The sequence below is a fragment of the Urocitellus parryii genome, chromosome 6 (genome assembly GCF_045843805.1).
Source record: "Urocitellus parryii isolate mUroPar1 chromosome 6, mUroPar1.hap1, whole genome shotgun sequence".
In the NCBI taxonomy this organism is placed as follows: domain Eukaryota; kingdom Metazoa; phylum Chordata; class Mammalia; order Rodentia; family Sciuridae; genus Urocitellus; species Urocitellus parryii.
The window spans coordinates 121,211,763-121,218,563 of NC_135536.1; the positions used below are offsets into that span (position 1 = coordinate 121,211,763).

The 6,801-nt window shown below is 38.9% G+C and overlaps 1 non-coding gene across 1 annotated transcript; it reads left to right on the forward strand.

Moving 5' to 3' along the window:
- The first annotated feature begins 1,032 nt into the window (after positions 1-1,032).
- Trnak-cuu (transfer RNA lysine (anticodon CUU)) lies at positions 1,033-1,105 on the forward strand. Its single transcript has one exon. It is a non-coding gene; the product is annotated as a tRNA-Lys (tRNA).
- Positions 1,106-6,801: the final 5,696 nt, after the last annotated feature.

The window sequence follows — 6,801 nt, forward strand, 5'->3', positions numbered from 1 at the left end:
TTAAGATCTTAATATGTAATTTAAAATAAGTAATTACCATTGATCTTGTGGCACTATTGAAGACACATTATCATGTCGGGGATCAGTAAACCTCCGGCACAACTCGGATTAATTTCCGACCTAGGGTAGTGCCAGCCTGATGCTCCTTTCTACAGTTAGAAGGTCTGTCTTGCACCTAGTAACGCGGGTGGTGTTCCTGGAACCCCGCGGGACCGTGCAGCGCTCCACCAACTGTGTAGCGTAAAGGTTCACCTGTAGTCAATACAGTTTCTTAAGAAAGTTATGCAAAGGACGCTTTTGCTATACCTATTTTTCTGAAAAAGTAGAGCTCTCCAAAATTCACTGGGACCGTTGGAGACGGTGAAATGCAGTTCCTATTGGGGAAAAAAAAATTCTTTTTTTCGTTTTAGTGGGGGAGGTTTGGAATAATGGTCCTTTCCCACCCTGAAGTTCTGTACCGGTCTGTAGAGTAAGTGTTTTTTCACTTGTCTGTACGCGCGAACCCTACCTACGTGCGGCAGCTTCTCCGTTAACTTCGGGGGCTCCTTGCTGTGAACAGTGCGGCAGGGCTGGACCGCCACTGTCCGCCCCACAAACATCCCAGCAGTCTCCAGGCCACCCGGTGGGGGAGCGCCGGGCTCTGCAGCTGCGCCCGCGGCCCACGGCTCCTGGAGGGTGCAGGACCTTACGGGAGCCGGCTCTGCCGCCACGCGGGCCCGGAACACGCCCTCTGCGCGCGGGAATCTGGGAGACACCCACGCTCGCCCGGGAGCCGAGGACCCCTGCCCTAGGGCTGCGGTGCCTGCGGGGAAACTTCGAGAGGCCCACCGCTAGAGGGCCGCGCAAACATTTTTACTAAATATCAGAAGTTTGGGCGCAGAGAAGCAGAAATGAAACACGATTTTGAAAGTCGCGGAAAACTTTACCAAAAAAGGTTATAAGAAGATCATTTAACACATAATGTGACCGTTGGAGCAAATTAAAATCATCTGAATCCTTTGAAGGGATCCAGGAAGGCGCGTTAGCTCAGCTGCCCGGCTAGCTCAGTCGGTAGAGCATGGGACTCTTAATCCCAGGGTCGTGGGTTCGAGCCCCACGTTGGGCGGTGACGTTTCCTTTTGCCTCTTCCCAAGACCGATTTCAGTTTTCAACAATTTCACTTCTTATCAACGGTATTAACTGATGTCAGCCAGGAGTTTTCGTATTTAAAAAACAATTGAATACGTAAAAAACTGCAAAGACTCCTCCCCCGCCCAAAGGAACCATAAGAACAGAAAATTTCATCTCAAAATATAAAGACAATATGGTTTGAAAAATATTTGATACCGAGTAACAAATCATTGAATGCCAAAGGTTAGGGGTTAAGAAGACATTAAATCAAAGAAATTATAGAGTTCATAGACATTACTGAAGAGATCTCTGTCAAAATATTGATTTATTTATTTTTTACTAAATGCTATGTGTGATATTGAAGATTGATTTGGAGAGAAGCTCTTAGAATCTTTGTAAACCACTATCTGTTTTGGTGATGAGCTAGTAAGGTAGTGATTGTGAACAGACTCCTTAGGACTTTCTTATCCTTTTTTGTTTTTTTTTTAGACAGTGATTCAAACTGCATATTTTCCCTTGGATCTTTTTAGAGTCTCAAAACGCATCTCCAAACAAACATCTTTTCCTTTCGTCAAATCAAACGAGTCTCCTTTCCTTCATGTTTTTCTCAAATAATTCATTTTCTTTGACAAAACTTTGCTTTCATGTCAATAGCTGCTCTCTTTGTCCTAAATAAATAAAGTCATCCCCCAGCAATTCTCATTCTCCACCATTACCGCATACTGTTATCTTATACCAATTCAAAATACTATTTAAGACATTGGAAGAAAGATAAAAAAAGTGGAAAACGTAAGCATCAGAAATGAAAATCTCCAAATACCCTCATTATTGTGAGGGAATACTAAAATCTCTAGGTGGTGGGAAGTGGTGTGGAATTGTTCCAGAGAAGCAAACCAGGTCAAAGAAGTAAACTGGTAAACTAATCAGAAGTCAATGAAAATATCATATGTCTATTTAAAACAGATCAGTATTATGGGTTGAATTATGTTCCTTTCCCTTAAATTCATATGTTGAAGTCCTAACCCCCAGTATCTCAGGCTGTGGGGAAATAGCATTGTTGGAAATATATGTATTTAATTAAGATGATGTCATACTGAAGTAGGGTAGTCTCCTAATCTGACTGATGTCCTTATGAAAAAGGCAAAATTTGGACAAAGAAACAAATAGTCATCCACATTTGGACACATTGGATAATGTTATGGGAAGATCAAGGCAGAAAGTGGAGCAATGTTTCTACAAACTAGAGGAACACAAAAGATTGTCAGCAAAGGGGAGAGGCATGGAACAGAATCTTCCTCAGCCCTTAAGAAGAACCAGCCCGACCAACACTTGGGGTTTCTACCCACTTGAAGTATAAAACAATAAACTTCTGTTGTTCACTCAGTTTGTGGTACTTTGTTGTGGCAGCTGCAGAAAATGAAATACAATCAGCTTCTAGTTGGGAATTCTAGTTGATTTTTTATTTCAAGTTTATTTTATTATATATTGTATTAAGTAATTCTCATGTTCATTCCCAGAAAGTCTTAATGAAAATCAGTAGTTTATTTTATTTTTTTTTTGTAGTTGTAGATGGACAGAATGTCTTTATTTTGTTTATTTTTTGTAGTGCTAAGTATTGAACCCATTGCCTCACAAATGCTAGGCAAGTGCTCTGCCACTGAGCCACAGCCCCAGTACTTTATTTTGATGTAGTTGTAAATTCAGCTCGAGTGCGAAAGTGAGGATCACTTTCCTACAGCAATTATTTATTTTTTGCACATACCTCAGAGATACACCCCAGCCCCCCTTATTTTTAGTTCTGAGACAGGGTCTCACCAAATTGCCAAGATTGCCTTAAACTTGTGACCCTCCTTCCTCAATCTCTGAAGTGAAGTAACTGAGATTACAGGTACGCACCCTGCTTCAAAATAACATTTTAAATACCTGACTCTGAAAGGAAATTTTCTTCTTACTGTTGGTTGATGATTTATTATGTAAGCTAGTGACTTATTTCCTTTTGTACTAAAAATGCAAAGATATACCAAATCATTCTCCCATTCATTCTCCCATGGAACTCATGTTTGAAGACTTAATGTTCAATTAATCTATAAATCAAATATTTTAAGAAAATGTGCTAAGTTTCTTCAACAAATTAATTGTAAGAAAGAAAGACACAGGCTTATTAATCAAATGAAATATATAGACCTTGTTTGGATCCTGATTTGAACCAATCACAAAAGAACATGTATATGAGATAATCAGGGATCTATCTGAACATTGATTGTATACTTAAATATGTAAATTTTTAAAAATGTTGCTGTTGTTTTTTTTTTTTGGTACTGGGGATTGAACCCGGGTGTACTTTACCACTGCCCTACTAGCCCTTTTTATTTTTTGAGACTGGGTCTCACTAAATTGCTGAAGGCCTTGCTAAGTTGCTTAGACTGGCCCCAAATTTATGATCCTCCTGCCTCAGCTTCCCAAGTTACTGGGATTACAGGCATGTGCCCTGCAGGAATTATTAGTGTTTAAATGTAATAATGGTACTGTATAAGAAACAGATCTTATTGTGGCTCAGTGGTAAAGAGCTTGCCTAGCATGTGTGAGGCCCTAGGTTCAATTCTCAACAGCACATATAAATAAAATAAAGGTCTATTGACTACAACAACAAAATGTTTTAAAAAAGGGATTGGGAACTGGGACTGTAGCTCAGTGGCAGAGCACTTGCCTAGCATGTGTGAGGCACTGGGTTCAATCCTCAGCACCACATAAAAATAAACAAAATAAAGGCATCTGTCCATCTACATTTACAAATTTTTTTTTTAAAAAAGGGATCTAGTTTTTAGAGATACATACAAAATAGTTTATGAATTAGATAGACATAATATCTGGGATTTGCATGTATGTGTTTTTTTTTTGTGTGTGTGGGAGAAGAATGAGGGATACCAATGAAACAAGATTGGTCACATGTTAATAACTGAGGCAGTTAAGTGACAGATTACATCAGGGTTCATTATATCATCATCTCTACTTTTGTATATTGTTTAAAATTTTCCATAACAGTAAATAACATCGATTGTGCAAAAGCAAAAGTGTCTAACCTCCTTAGCCAGTGATCATACTTTTCATCACTGATAAATAGGAAAACCAGACAGCCTGTACCTTTTTTTTCACATTTTCATACATGTATTTTGTATAATGATGAGGATCTCCTTCCACCATCCATGCTATTCCCCTTCTCCCTCCCTTCCCCTCCCACCTCTATTCCCTATCTAGAGGTAATCTTCCTCCCATGCTCTCCCTCCCTACCCCATTTTGAGTCACCCCTCTTATATCAGAGAAGACATTCGGCATTTGTTTTTTTTGGGATTAACTTCACTTAGCATAATCTGCTCTAATGCCATTCATTTCCCTGCAAATGCCATGATCTTATTCTTTTTTAGTGCTGAGTAATATTCCATTGTGTATAAATGCCACATTTTTAAAAATTTTTAACCTATTCATCCACTGAAGGACATCTAGGTTGGCTCCACAGTTTAGCTATTGTGAATTGTGCTGCTATAAACATTGATGTGGCTGTGTCCCTGTAGTATGCTGTTTTTAGGTCCTTTAGGTATAGTCTAAGAAGAGGAATAGCTGGGTCAAATGGTGGTTCCAATCCCAGCTTTCCAAGGAATCTCCATACTGCTTTCCAAATTGGCTGCACCAATTTGCAGTCCCACCAGCAATGTATGAGTGTGCCTTTTCCCCTGCATCCTCACCAGCACTTGTTGTTGTTTGACTTCATAATGGCTGCCACTCTTACTGGAGTGAGATAGTATTTTAGAGTAATTTTAATTTGCATTTCTCTGATTGCTAGAGATGATGAGCATTTTTTCGTATATTTGTTGATTGATTGTATATTCTCTTCTGAAAAGTGTCTGTTCAGTTCTTTGACCCATTTGTTGATTGGATTATTATTATTATGATTTTGGTGCTTATCTTGTTCAGCTCTTTATAAATCCTAGGATGTAGGCTCCCTATTCACCTCACATATTGTTTCTTTTGCTGAGAAAAAAACTTTTTAGTTTGAATTCGTCCCATGTGTTGATTCTTGATTTTAATTCTTGTGCTATAGGCATCTTATTAAGGAAGTTGGGGTCTAACCCCACATGATGGAGATTAGGGCCTACTTTTTCTTTTATTAGACGCAGAGCCTCTGGTTTAATCCTTGATCCATTTTGAGTTAACTTTTTGCATGGTGAAAGATAGGGATTCAATTTCATTTTGTTGCATATGGATTTCCAGTTTTCCCAGCACCACTTGTTGAAGTTGCTATCCTTTCTCCAGTGCATGCTTTTGGCACCTTTAGAGTTGTAATTTTGTGGGTTAGTCTCTGTGTCCTCTATTCTGTACCATTGGTCTACCAGCCTGTTTTGGTGCCAAGTACCATGCTGTTTTTGTTACTATTGCTCTGTAGTAAAGTTTAAGGTCGGTATAGCGATATCACCTGTTTCACTCTTCCTGCTTAGGTTGCTTTAGTTATTCTGGGTCTCTTATTTTTCCAGATGAATTTCATGATTGCTTTTGCTATTTCGATGAGGAATGCCATTGGGATTTTGATCGGAATTGCATTGAACCTGTATAGTGCTTTGGTAGCATGGTCATTTTAACAATATTAATTCTGCCTATCCATGAGCAAGGTGGCACTTTCCATCTTCTAAGGTCTTCTTCTATTTCTCTCTTCTTCTATTTCTGTAGTTTTCATTATATAGATCTTTCACCTCTTTTGTTGATTCCCAGGTATTTATTTATTTATTTTTTTGAGGATATTGTGAATGGGGTAGTTTTCCTCATTTCCTTTTCAGAGGATTTGTCACTGATGTACAAAAATGCCTTTGTATATGTTGCTTTTATGTCCTGCTACTTTGCTGAATTCATTTACTAGTTCTAGAAGTTTCTTGGTAGAGTTTTTTGGGTCTTCTAGGTATAGAATCATATCATCAGCAAATAGTGCTAGTTTAAGTTCTTCTTTTCCTATAGTTATTCCTTTAATTTCTTTTGTCTATCTAATTGCTCTGGCCAGTGTTTCAAGGACTATGTTGAATAGAAGAGGTGAGAGAGGGCATCCCTGTCTTGTTCCAGATTTTAGATGGAATGCCTTCAATTTTTCTCCATTTAGAATGATGCTGGCCTGAGGCTTAGCGTAGATAAAATGTTGAGGTAAGTTCCTGTTTTCCACAGTTTTTCTAGTGTTTTGAACATAAAGGGGGATAAATACTGGGGATGGAGCCCAGGGGCCCTCAACCACTAAGCTACATTCCCAGCTCTTTTTTGTATTTTATTTAAAGACAGGGTCTCCCTGAGTTGCTTAGGGCCTTGCTAAATTGCTCAGGCTGGCTTTGGTCCTCCTGCCTCAGCCTCCCCAGCTGCTAGGATTACAGGTGTGCACCATCGTGCCCAGCTCATATGCCTTCTTATGAGATGCTATGAGAAGTGTGTAGCACCATGTTTAGACTATTCTTGTCAAAAACACTTCACTTAGACATAATCAAGTCTTTAGAACTAACTACATTTATACAAAAATACAAGAGAAATAGAAACTGATGAAGTAACATCATAAGTAAAGAATCAGATAAATTCAGAATGTCAGACATTTAAAAAAACTCAGTCTCTTCAGAAACCAAATTTCTGGAACACACACTAATACCACTATGTTTGTAGGCAGACTGT